The sequence below is a fragment of the Microtus ochrogaster genome, linkage group LG4 (assembly GCF_000317375.1).
Source record: "Microtus ochrogaster isolate Prairie Vole_2 linkage group LG4, MicOch1.0, whole genome shotgun sequence".
Lineage (NCBI taxonomy): Eukaryota > Metazoa > Chordata > Mammalia > Rodentia > Cricetidae > Microtus > Microtus ochrogaster.
In genome coordinates, this window is record NC_022030.1 from 23,979,787 (window position 1) to 23,993,721 (window position 13,935).

Below are 13,935 nucleotides of genomic sequence, written 5' to 3' on the forward strand. Positions count from 1 at the left end.
GGGGTCTGCGGGGCCGGCGGTGGCCGCGGGCAGGCGCGGCCCCAGGGGCGAGGCGTTCAAGGCCGGGTGGGGCGGTCACGGGCCTCGCACGGAGTCTTCCCTGTCAGGTACGGGGCTCCGGAGAGCCGGGAGGCCCGGCGGTGGCTGGCTGGGACTGACCCCGAGTGTTGGCAGGGCCCCAAGCGCGCGGCAGAAAGCCGTGCGTCAGCTGGGGGAGTGGAAGGTTGTAGGTTGGTGGTAGTGGGTCCCGTGTGTCACTTGGGCTCGTCCCTGGGTACCGAGGACCTGCTGTCTGCTCGTAGCCCTGGGGGATCGCAGCCTTTTTTGCTGAGGAATTAATTCTCAGTGTTTGTGGCTCACTTAACGTTTACGGTTTCCCAGCATACCTTGAGAAAGCTGATAAGGTGCCACACCGCTCTGGAACTGTTGACTTTGGAGCACAGGCTGTGCTAGGGAGGATCGCTGGCTTGGCGAACCTTGCTCTGATCCAGGGCCCTTTGCCGTCTCCGTGTGTAGGGTACGCTTGGGAAGAAAAGTTTAAGCAGAACAACTTACTAATTCTTAAGGAATCCCGATAGAATGTGGAGCTAAAAAGACCTGCTCCTCCTTCTCTTTAAAATGAGACCCCCTTTGAAAGTTAATACCTTGGGCTTTAAAATTTTAGGAATTGTGATGAGAACAGTTTCCCTTAGGTTGCATAGCAATTCCAGTATTAAAAGAAGTAAATCCTTGATTGTGTAAGATTGAGTCCGAATGAAAATTGCTGGTTGAATTGTCCCTGTGGGAACAATTTAAAAATAGTTTCAAGTATTTTTCAAAAAATTGTATTTTAAATAGTCTTAGGACTTATAAACATTTTGGTATTTTGCTAGTAGTGCTACTCCTCAGGTGTTCAGTGCATTTACACGTTTCCCTGAATGGAAACGTGTAGGACTCCTTATTAGACAAGAGTGATTTTTTTTTTTTAAGGCAGCTCTAATATCTTTGAAACTAAGTTGGTGAACTACTCTTAGAATCCTGGCGTTTTGGAAGCCAAGCCAGGCCAGGAACCATGGAAAGTTTGAAACAAGCCTGGGCTACATGGGGAGATAGTGTCTCAGAACCTCAGATATTTTGCTGTAGCAAATTTCTTGTGTTGCCTGGGTTTTTGGAGGGGGATGTGCAGAAAAGTACTAAAGTAGCCATCGTTAGTTGAAGTGATTTAATATAAATCTTTATGTGTAGTTTGCTTTTCCCCTTTGACAGTTTAAGAGGAAATTACTGCATAGCCTGTGTGAAAAGCTTTTTATGAGACAGGTTTTAAATATCAGAAGAAATATGCATTGTGCTGTATCCACGCATTTCATTTATTTTTGATGTTAAATAATTACAGCTGTGTTTATACAACAGGTTCTTCTTGTATTATCAAAATAGTGATCCCAAGTCTAGTGCGGGAGACCAAAAAGGCACACAAATGGCATCGTGGAGACAGTATAGTCTGTCTGAGGAAAAGTTTTTTCTCTGTAGGAAGCTTTAAGGGAAAATGTTCTTTTGAAGCAACTGGGGAAAGTTATGCAAAGGGAGTGGTAAATACCGAGGTGAGAACACCCGATATATATGCTCAGATGGCCAGTTGTTCAAGTGTAAAGGTGGGCGAAAGGGAGATGATGGAACAGAAGAGGATTGAAGTAGGAGTTTGACATTTGGGGTTTGATGCTTTCCTCCTTAATGTTACTTTGTTAGTCACAGATAATTTGGTACAATGGAAACCTCTGTCTTTAAATGAATAGCTCTACACTAAGTAGGGTGATTAAGAAGAATCCGCAGTGTGTATGGTCTTTTGGTTGACCATACAAAAATTATTTGATTTTTTTTTTACTAGTTTTCATTTAAGTGTAGGTTGTTTATACTTTTTTGTTTGTTTGTTTTTTCTTTTTTTATTTTTGGATTTTCGAGACAGGGTTTCTCTGTGGCTTTGGAGCCTGTCCTGGAACTAGCTCTGTAGACCAGGCTGGTCTCAAACTCACACAGATCCGCCTGCCTCTGCCTCCCAAGTGCTGGGATTAAAGGCCTGCACCACCACCGCCTGGCTATACTTTTTTTCTTGAAAAATTCTCTGATTATTTGCTAGGTTTATTTGAATTATTTGGATTAAACATTTGTGTTGGGGTGGTTCCTTTAGGAGTGACTCATTCAACCATTCTGAGATTGATGGTTTTCCTTTAACATGAATAATGACTTGATATGACTTACTTTGCACAATTTTGGAAAAGTAGATATAGTTTTGTGTATCTCCATTTTTTAGTTAAAAATTTTAGCAATATACAGAAATCTTTTTATGGCTGTAGAGTGAATTCTAAAGCATACATTTTGATGCTTTTGTTCATAAAAAGATACTTATGGTTCTATATAACCATACCAGCAATCTAACCAGGAGTTTAGATCTGAAATTAGGTAGTTCATGGAAAAACCTTTTTGTCCTTCAAATTTAATATATTACAAAATTTGTTTATTGTTTTTTCATAGCTGCATTTTTCTAGCAGTATTGAAGGGAAGTTTGGAGAAGAAAGTTTTGCAAATGTTAAAACAATTCGGAGTGTGGTTTTTTTTTTTTTTTTTTTGTTTTGTTTTGTTTTGTTTTGTTTTTCGAGACAGGGTTTCTCTGTGGCTTTGGAGCCTGTCCTGTAACTAGCTCTGTAGACCAGGCTGGTGTCGAACCCACAGAGATCCGCCTGCCTCTGCCTCCCAAGTGCTGGGATTAAAGGCGTGCGCCATCATCGCCCAGTTCGGAGTGTATTCTTAATGGTCAGGGGAAAGGAAAAACAGACTAAAATCATTGTGTTGAAGGTAGCTCGTGATAGTAGTACCTGATGAAGAGAGAGGTGTCACTGTCACCTAGCAGGTTCCCCTATCTGAGACAGGATTTCTTTGATCTAGCCCAGGCCAGCTTTGAACTCCCAGTTTAACCAAGGATCTTGAATTTTTAAAAATTCTTTTGAATCTTTTTTTTTTTTAAAGATTTATTTTTATTTTATTTGAGTTTTTTACTGCATATACTAAGTGCACTGCTTGGTTGGGTACCTGCGAAAGTCAGAAGAGGGCATCATTGCTGCCATGTGGGTTCTGGGAGTTGAACCTGGATAATCAGGAACCATCTCTCCAACCATTTCTTAAGATTAAAAACAACAACATACCACTTAATTCTTTGACAAATTTACACACACATATGTCTTGATCATTCTGTGTTCTATTCCACCTAACCTCCCCTCATGTATCCCTCCCACCTTCATGTCCTTTTAAAAAATTATTTTATTTTTTTGTATTGGTAAGTGTGTGTCTTCATGTGGCTATGTGCACATGAATGCAGGTGCCGTTGGAAGCTGGAGGTGTAGGATTCCCTGAAAACTGGAATTACAGGTGGTTGTGGTGAGCTGCCTGGTATGTGTGCAGGTTCTTTAGCAGTAAGTGCTCTTTAGTTGCTCAGCCATCTCCCTAGGCTATCACTACCTTAAAAGATAGTCTGCTGAATCAATTTAGTGCTATTCCATGAGTATTGGTGTGAGGCTGTCCATGGGAGCTTATTAGCTGCCTCATCTCTTCCCCTAAAAAACAAACAAACAAAAAAACCAAAAACTTGACTCTCTCAATAGTCAACTAGCTGGGCGGTGGTGGCACACGCCTTTAATCTCAGCACTTGGGAGGCAGAGGCTTGTGGATCTCCATGAGTTCGAGGCCAGCCTGGTCTCCAAGAGCTAGTTCCAGGACAGGCTCCAAAGCTACACAGAGAAACCCTGTCTCGGAAAAACAACAACAAAAAAATCAACTGACTTGACCATGTGCAGTTTTGTGTAGATAACCTCAGCTGCTGTGAATTTAGAGGTGCAAATGGCCTTGCCATGTCCCCAGAAGACAGTATCTCATAGCACTCTCTTCTGTCCCCTGCTCTTGCGTTCTTTCATTCTTTTCACTTCTTCTTTGATATTCTCTAATCCTTGAGGGGAGTGTAGCCCATTTAGGACTGAGCACTCCCTGTCAGTATTCTTAGCAGTTGGCTGGTTCTGAGTCCTTATTGTTCATTACAAAAAGAGGCTTCTCTGATAAAGGTTGATCAGGAATTATCTATGGGTATAAAGATGAATGTTTAAAAGACAGAAGAACAACAACTTGAGTGTTTAGTAAGTCAATAGTAGGAGGTTCTACATAGGGTCCAGGATTGCCCCAGCAGTGGACTTTTGACCAAGCTTATAGGATCCATCTTTCCTGTGGATCAGGTTTCTAATACAATTAGAAACTGATTGGTTACCCTCATATTAGTCATGCTGCTTTTGCACCAGTGGGCATATCTTGCTTGGGTCCAATGCTGGGTAATTCTGTTGATATCTTTTCTTCCCAATTGACCTACATAATTTTACCTCTGTTGATGCTATTTCTTTCATGCATCTCTGCTTGTGAACTTGTTATTTTTGGAATTAATTCAGTCATAAATTTGTCAGGAGTAGGTGTTGGAGCCACAATTTTAAACAGCCCTTATTTTTTGTGGGGGCAGTTCTAACGAGTAAGATCCCAGTTTTTAGATGAATGACATGTAGGGAAGCCTTTGACAATTGGGAACTGAGATTCCAAGTGTAAGTAGAAGTTACCTAGAGCAGCATTTCTCAACCTGTGCACAGGTCGTGACTCCTTTGGCAAACCTCTGCTTCAAAAACTGTTTATATTACACTTCATAGCAATAACAAAATCAGTTATGAAGTAGCAATGAGAATAATTTTATGGTTGTGGGTTGCAACAGGAGGAACTGCATTAAAGGGTCACAGCAAGGTCAAAGGAAGGTTGAGAACCACTAACTTAGAGGAAGAAAGGAAAATGTAGGTACAGTATACTGTGATTGGAGGGAGCACTGACAGTGAGCTAAAAGCATTCTGGGGGGCAGTTTTGTTTTTGATCCTAGGCTACTGAGAGATTTTAAGTGGTTTTTTTTTTTTTTTTTGTTTTTCGAGACAGGTTTTCTCTGTGGCTTTGGAGCCTGTCCTGGAACTAGCTCTGTAGACCAGGCTGGTCTCGAACTCACAGAGATCCGCCTGCCTCTGCCTCCCGAGTGCTGGGATTAAAGGCGTGCGCCACCACCATCCGGCGTGTGTATTTTAATTTTTTTCTGTGGGGCAGCTGTATAGGTGGGCTAGCGTACCATATTAATGGTAGCCATGCAAATTGGTATTAGAAATGAGATGGCCATTGATGTTAGAAATAATGAAAGGTCAAAATAGATGTGTGCACTGAGAGAGAAGGTGTGGTTTCATTGATGGAGTGCATAAAATGGAAGGATGGTGGTACTGTTCACTGAGCTAAGAACATTGACTCTGGATGTGGCCTGATAACATTTTCTTTAGGGTATATGGGAGAAGGGTAGGAGGAAGAAGACCATGCTTTACTGGTGTGATATGTATGTTTAAAACTAATGAGGAGGTGTGCCAAGTGGGCGTTTGGTTCTGTAAGTGTATGTAGATGTGGATTAGTTGAACTTTTGGAAGATAATTTTACCTGTAATTGCAATTCTGTTAAAATCTTGGGCTCCTTTGCAATTGCATTTTTCTTTTTTTTTAAACTTATTTATTTATTATGTATACAATATTCTTTCTGCGTGTATGCCTGAAGGCCAGAAGAGGGCACCAGACCTCATTACAGATGGTTGTGAGCCACCATGTGGTTGCTGGGAATTGAACTGAGGACCTTTGGAAGAGCAGGCAATGAATGCTCTTAACCCACGGGCCATTTCCCCCACCCTTACTTTAAGTGGTTTTTTTTTTTTTTTTTGTTTTTCGAGACAGGTTTTCTCTGTGGCTTTGGAGCCTGTCCTGGAACTAGCTCTGTAGACCAGGCTGGTCTCGAACTCACAGAGATCCACCTGCCTCTGCCTCCCGAGTGCTGGGATTAAAGGCGTGCGCCACCATTGCCCATGCAATTGCATTTTTCACCTGCCTGGTGCACATACTTGTGTAAAGAGTTGACTATGGGGGCTGGAGAGATGATGGCTCAGAGGTTAAGAGCATTGCCTGCTCTTCCAAAGGTCCTGAGTTCAATTCCCAGCAACCACATGGTGGCTCACAACCATCTATAATGAGATCTGGTGCCCTCTTCTGGCATGCAGGCAGGCATGGAAGGAATGTTGTATACATAAATAAATTTTTTTTAAAAAAAGAGTTGACTATGATTGTTCGATTTTTGTACTTTCGGTAGAGTAGGATTTTGGGGGGCTTTTGAAGATTTGTGACTACATGTAAGTATCAGAAAATCATTTAGCCTGGCTTGTTGGCATTTGTGGCATAGTTTTATAATCCTGGTACTTGTAAGGTGGAAGGAAGCAAGAGAATCTGGAGTTGGAATTAGTCTGGGCTACATGAAACAGAGGTGGGAGGCAAGGAAGATGATTCAGTAAAGTGCTTGCCTTGCAAGCATGGGAAGCCTGAGCTTGGATTCCCAGCACCCAGGTAAAAGGGAGTTGTGGTGGCTTGTGTTTCTAAGCCTAGCATGGAAAAGACAGACAGGAGGATCCCTGGGGGTTTGCTGGCCAGTCATCCCGCTGAGTTGGTAAGGTATAGGCCAATGAAACACTGTCTCAGAGGAAATGGGTGGTGTTCCTAATGACACCTGTTTTTATTCTTTTGCCTCCACATGCTTGCACATGTGTACCTGAACACATGCACACACACAATTAAAAATATAAAAAAGTCCCCTAAAAGTTAATCAAGTAGAAAAAACACAAGAGCCCCCACCCCCTGTATTTGTAAGTTTTGCTATCTGTGCTTTGTGATCAACTGTGGTCCCAAAATAGAGAAATTTTTTAGATACAAATATTTTATAAGTTTAAGTTTGTGTCCTTCTGAGTTGGAGGATAAAATCTAGCTTTGTGTTCCTTCTTGCCAAGGACCCAATTTCCATACTGCAAATCTGCCCACCAACCAGTTACTTAGACATTTTCTTGCCAGATTGTTGGTATCACAACATTTGTTTTCAAGTTACCCTTACTTTATTTTTACTTATAAATGGCCTTAAAAATACCAACAATGATACTGAAAATTTCAGTATGCCTGGATATGCCCAAGAGAAGTCAGTGTTTCCTTTAAGTGCAAAGTTCTAAGCCTACTAGGAAGGAAAGAAAGAAATTCTAGCCAGGTGGTAGTGGTATATACCTTTAATCCCAGCACTTGGAAAGCAGAGGCAAATAGATCTCTGTGAGTTCGAGGCTAGCCTGGTCTACAAGAGCTAGTTTCAGGACAGGTCCAAAGCTACAGTCTCCAAAAAAAAAAAAAGAAGGAAAAAAATTCTCTGCTGATGTTGCAGCAAAGGTCTACAATAAGAATTGTGAAGAAGAAAAAGGAATTGTTCTCTGTTTTGCTGTTGTACCTCAAATGGCGAAAGTGTGTGGTAATGATGTGTGATACATACAGGCTTAGTTAAAATGAAAAAAAATGCATTAAATTATACAACTTGATAACTGGATTTGATTTTAGGCATCTATTGGAGGAGGGGTGTTTGGGATCTATCCTTCGTGGGGTAAGAAGGGACATGTATGTAAAACATTGGGAAAATCTGCCTGGTGGTGGTGGCACAGACCTTTAATCCCAGCACTTGTGAGGGACGCAGAGGTAGGCAGATCTTTTCAAGCATTACTACATTGTATGCTGTTTTTAAAAATGTGGCTTAATAATTAAGCATATCATTAATATAATTTGCATATTTTTGTTTCCTTTTGGGGGATGTGTACTGGAATTAAATCCCAGGCTTTATGCATACGAGGCAAGCATTCTGCCACCGAGATATTCTTTAGTACTTGCCTTAGTACCTTTAAAACAAATATTCTACAACCTACATTTTGTTTCTTGTTACTTGAGAGATTGTATTTCTAACAACAAAAGGGAACATTTTCTTTGCTTATCATGATACTACTCTTACTTAAAACCCAACAGTAAAACTTTAATAGTGTATAATAGTCAATCTGAAAATTTTCCAATTGTACTGCTTTTAATTGTTTCTTTAAATATGCATGTGCATGGCGTTGGATTGTTATGTATTTGTTTTAATCTTAAGTAATGTTTTCCTCTGTCTTTTCTGTTCCTTAAACCTACCATTGCTTTGTTGAAAAGACCTTATCTTATTCTGTTGTCGACAGAATGTTGCCTATCTAGATGTCTTAATGTATTTTCTGTAAGTTTTGTATTTGATTAAAGGCTTGATTAGCCATGATTTTCAGTATCTATGGCAAAATGTGTTGTTCTGCTTGTAGTGATAAACTGGTGACAGTCTTATCCTTTAATTGAAAAGGTACATAAATATGATCCATTTATTGTAACATATAGAAATAAGAATGTTCTCAATATTTCATTCTATTGGGATTAGTGTTGTCTTGTTTTTTGTATTTTTATTTTGTTTTCTGAGATTGCTGCAGTGAATATTTAGTGGTTATAATGAAAACTTAAATGATTTATTCAATTTGATACCTTTGGGAGATCAAATTGATCTCCCATTGAAAAAAGATTTTCATTTGTTCCATATGGATTTTTCTTTCTCTCATTTATATCTTAATTATTTCTACAGTTTTACAGGAAATGTGTATAAAGATTGTGGTGTAACATCTGTGAAAGTTAAACTCAAAAGGGAATGACTTTTGTCAAGATTTGATAACAAAACAAAGAAATATAAAGGAATGACTGCTTAATGACCTATCACCAAAGATTGCCAGATCCACGCTTACACAAAGGCCACAGTAACCCTTCCACAGAAAGTAACTTCTGTAAGGGTGTTTATTCAATGTCTAGTTGCCATAGACACTTTACCCATTTATACTATTTATTTATACTATTACCATTTGTATATTGGTCCTTATTGGCTAGTATTGCTTCAAAGCGATGCAATCACCTATAATTTTAAAACTTCCCTTACTGAGAAAGCTTGACTACAGACTACTGCTACATGCTGTAATGTTAAAAGTGTTCCCATTGCAATTCTGCTTCCAAAAAGTTCATCGATCTTGGGAGAATCTTTGGTTTAGGTTGACAGATGAAGCACTGCTTTACAGTTAGTTGTATTTTAAAAGGATTGGCAGGGTGGCTCCGTGAGTAGAGACACTTGTCTCTGTACCTGACAATCTTGAATTTGATCCCAGAACCCATAGAGGAAGGAAAGAACATACTTTCTCAAATTGACCTCTGACCCTACCTTTGCACTGTGGCACCAGTACACATGTATCACTGCACACAATTTAATAAAACCTAATCTGTAACAAATTTGCAAATGATAAAATTTGCTGTATACAAATAATGTTGCCATCAGTTCCTGACTTGTGAGAATTTTTTTTTCAAGACAGTGTTTCTCCATAGATTTGGAGGCTATCCTAGAACTAGCTCTTGTAGATCAGGCTGGCCTCAGACTCACAGAGATCTGCCTGCCTCTGCCTCCCAAATGCTGGGATTAAAGGTGTGCGCTACCACCACCTGGCTTCTTGTAAGAATTTTATTAGATGTATTTGGTGATGCTCATTTCTCTGAGAATTGATTGCTCTTGCACATAGGATTAAACAAGTAGGTTTAAGGTTTTTCCTCCTCAGATAGTGTGGATTGGTTCAGTGGGTCACTGTTTTAGGATTTTTTAAAAAAAAAAAATAGCTAGCTGGGCAGTGGTGACACATGTTTTTAATTGAGGCAGAGGCAGGCGAATCTTAGTTCAAGGCCAGCCTGGTTTACAAATTGAGTTCCAGGACAGCCAGCGCTACAGACAGAAGAGATCCTCTCTCAAAAAACAAAACAAATTACTGACAAGAACAGAATCACACCTGAAAAGACAGTTGACACTATGTTCACAGATTCCACACCTTGAAATTCAAGCAACCATTAAAGAAAGGTTTTTTTTTTAAAAATTAAGTCTGTATTGACCATGTATAGACTTCTTTTGTTATTATTGCTAACTTGTAACAACAATGGCATAGTATTAACCTTGTATTTGATACTGTAATCTAGATATACTTTAAAGAATAGTGGTGGGCTGCATATAGGTTATGTGTAAAAAATATTTGGTGTTTTATATAATGTGAGCACCCACAGGTTTTGGCTATCAGTGTGGTTCTAGAACCAATTCCCTTTGTGAGCTGTGGGAGGCCTAAATAAGCAATTTCAATGGCAAAGGGGAAATACATAGCTGGCCACTGGAAGGCTTGCTTTTCTATATACCAATGACTGACAAAATGTTTATGCTTTGATTTTAGACACAGATGAAGGTAGATAAACTCTACAGTTAAAGATGTTATCCACTTAGAGATAAGTGACAGATTTGGTCCAGTGCATACAGAAGGCAGTTAGTTTAGAAGGCAAGGAGGTTTTTATGGTGCTTGCTTTTTTTCTTGGATGTAATTTTGGCTGTGATTTTAGCCCTACTTCATTTCCCATACATCACCAGATTGCTTTCCTCTTGGATAGTGAACTCTTTAAAATAGATATTTGTTCTCTGTTTTTTCCTTAAATATGTTTGGATCTTTACAATTTCTGGGAAACTGGTTTGGACCAGTGTGTTGTCCCCACCCCCAACTTTTGTGTATGTGTTTGAGGTTATCCTGGGCTACATATGAAATCCAATAAAAAGACATTAACAAAACTAAAACCAAAGAACAGAGATCTAGAACAAAACTAATAACTATTACAGAAACTGCACAGTATATTAGAATCTTACAAAACAATCCCAAATGTTTTTATAATTGATTTACCATCTGCTATCTTATTTACCATTGAGAAGACAACTTTAATAATGATCATAATGTCATTTAATTTTAGAAAATAAGAGGAACCTTAGAGATAGTTTCATTAATAGAGGTTAGATTGTTTTGGGGGGATCAGTCACCTAGTTAATAAATGGCTTTAGATTTTAAACCATTAATTCAGTATTATTATGTTTTTAAAAAGCTATAATACACCAATAACAGAAACTAGTCTCAAGAGTTTTTGAGAACAATGAAAATAATTGTTTTTTTTTAAATATTTATTTGTTTATTATGTATACAATTCTGTCTGTGTGCCTGTCTGCAGGCCAGAAGAGGGCACCAGACCTATTTACAGATGGTTGTGAGCCACCATGTGGTTGCCGGGAATTGAACTCAGGACCTTTGGAAGAGCAGGCAATGCTCTTAACCACTGAGCCATCTCTCCAGCCCCAAGAATAATTGTTTTTAACTTTTAATTAAAACTGCTTTCTTTTGTGAAGGTGACGAATGGGTATTGGGCTTTATATGCCTATAATAACACTTTAGTATTGGAAAGTGGTTTAAAAATTAGTAGACATGATTTCTGCTCATTGGTAACTTTTAACGATGAATTTAACATACTGTGTGGGCAGATCTGTTGTCTTCTCTCTCTTCCCTCCGGTGACCACATACTGTCTACTGCCTGTGTATTAAGTGTATTTTGGTGAGTTTTTCATAAAATATTTGTAAACTGTTATATAATGCAGTGTGGAAAATTAGTACAGCAAACAGTGTAAATAATTAAAACTTTAAAGTTTTAGAGACTTCAAATTATGAAGTCTTGGTCTAGCACTAATCTCAAGATTCATACTTGAAATTTTACAAAAGATTATTTTTTAGTGTTTTTTAAATTTATTTATTATGTATACAATATTCTGTCTGTGTGTATGTCTGCAGGCCAGAAGAGGGCACCAGACGTCATTCCAGATGGTTGTGAGCCACCATGTGGTTGCCGGGAATTGAACTCAGGACCTTTGGAAGAGCAGGCAATGCTCTTAACCACTGAGCCATCTCTCCAGCCCCTATTTTTTAGTGTTTTAACTAAACCTTTCTGAATGGAGATAGAAGTCATTTTGGGGCTGGAGAGGTGGCTTAGTAGATAAGAGCACTAGCTGCCATTCCAGGGGTCCTGAGTTCAATTCCCCGCACACACGTGGCAGCCCACAACTAGTCATGATGGATCCCATGCCCTTTTTTGGTGTGCAGATGTACATGCAGACAAGATACCCATATACATAAAATACTTAAATAAGTAAATCCTAAGAAAACTCATTTTGTATTTCTAGAAAATGGAACAGTTTATTTGAACAATAGTATTTATACAGTAGTGCTTACCAGTAACTATGATTCAGGCATTGTAACTGTTGGAGATGTAGCAGCGAAAGAAATGGAAATAGTCTTCATGATATTTCAGCACCGTATAAACAGGTAAATAAGTTAGGGTGACTTTTTTGCTTAAGAAATTTGTAGGGTCAAGCTGGGCGGTGGTGGCGCATGCCTTTAATCCCAGCACTCGGGAGGCAGATACAGGCGGATCTCTGAGTTTGAGGCCAGCCTGATCTACAAGAGCTAGTTCCAGGACAGGAACCAAAAAGCTACGGAGAAACCCTGTCTCAAAATTTAAAAAAAAAAAAAAATTTTGTAGGGTCTAGAGACATGGCTCAGCAGATAAAAGCACTTGTTGCTCTTCCAAAGAACCTGGATTCTATTTCTAGCACCATGTGGCAGTTCATAGCAATCTAACAGCATTTCCAGGGTATCGGACACCCTCTTCTTTCCTTCCCAGGAACCAGGCAAACATAGACGTACACACAGTCAAAATACACATAAAATAAAGTTAAAATGGAAAGAAATTTGCAATGAGCATGTTTAGAGCTTTCTTGGAGGTAAACTACTTATTTCAGTAAGTGTTTAACATAAACCTATGGGGCCAAAAGGAAATAAATATATAATGCTAACTTGACAGCTTTAATGTTTCAGAAGTATATATGATGCACCAATGGAAATAAAGTATAGTTGAGGCTCTAGAATCAGACCTGGTTTGACCTCCACCTCTCTACCTTTTTTTTTGGTGGCAATAGGCTCTCTTACATAGCCCTAGTTATCCTTGAATTCAATATGTAGACAGGCTAACCTTAAACTCAGATCCTCCTGAGTGCTGAGATTAAAGGCGTGAACCATCATCTCTGGCTTAGGAGACTGTTTAGCCAGTGTTGCTTATAGTTTGATAGGACAAAACCTGTGAAAAGATACTGGAAAAGACCTCAATTTTTTTATTTATATATTCACATTGAGACTATCAGCCCTTCTATAAGGATTTTTTTTACCTTTTCTATTCCGCTAAAAGTACATTAAAGGCATAGTACTGTCAAGGAGCAAAAAATGTAAAGCTAGAATGACTTATGAAGACCAAGAGTTACATGTTTGAAGTAAAACATGTATACTTTGTCTTTTATGATTTCTTGTTTAAAAATTGACTGTTAGCAATATTTCTGGTATCTGGTAATTCATCAGATATTTATTGAGTAGCACAGAGACTCAAAGCTTGTTAATATCAATATCTTCAGTTTAGTCTGCAGTGAATTAAATGTTTCTTTGGGAGGTTATGATGTAGTAGAATGAATGGGAGAAGGCATATACATACTAGAAAAATGTGAAATACCACAAAATATGTATGGATTGTATTTCATATGAATTGTATAGTCAGCCATGATTCCTTTATTTTTTGGTATTGAACTTTGTGCTTTTATGTAGAAGCCACTAATATAGTCTGTACCATAGTGGAGAACTGAGACTTTGTCAAACGATTGTGAAAAGACTGAAGATTTTGCTTGCTACAGTTTTATGTATATTAGAAGACTTGAAAAGAACTGAATTGGAGTACTTGTTCATGGCACTGTAAGAGCTTCTGTAATTGTGTTTTTCCTTAGTCACCCCAGGTTCCAAGGTGGGTGACAAAGGGCTTCAAATTGAAGCTATCTATAGAGTGGCTTTGCATGGAGCTGAGAAACCCTTAGCTTAGAGAATCTTAATCTTTCATGGTGTGCTGCATGGAAATTTACCTGACCTTAGTTGCAGAATATCTGGTCCTCAGGAAAGACCAGACAGTTATCTCATAGGACTATTTCTTGAAAGGATTTTACATGTATTCCTATACATGTAGAAAGCCGGGC

The 13,935-nt window shown here is 38.9% G+C and overlaps 1 protein-coding gene across 1 annotated transcript in view; it reads left to right on the forward strand.

Annotated features, from left to right (window-relative positions):
* The window catches only part of Vapa (VAMP associated protein A), a 36,716-nt gene that overhangs the window by 779 nt on the left and 22,002 nt on the right, over positions 1-13,935 (forward strand). The window lies entirely within an intron of this gene.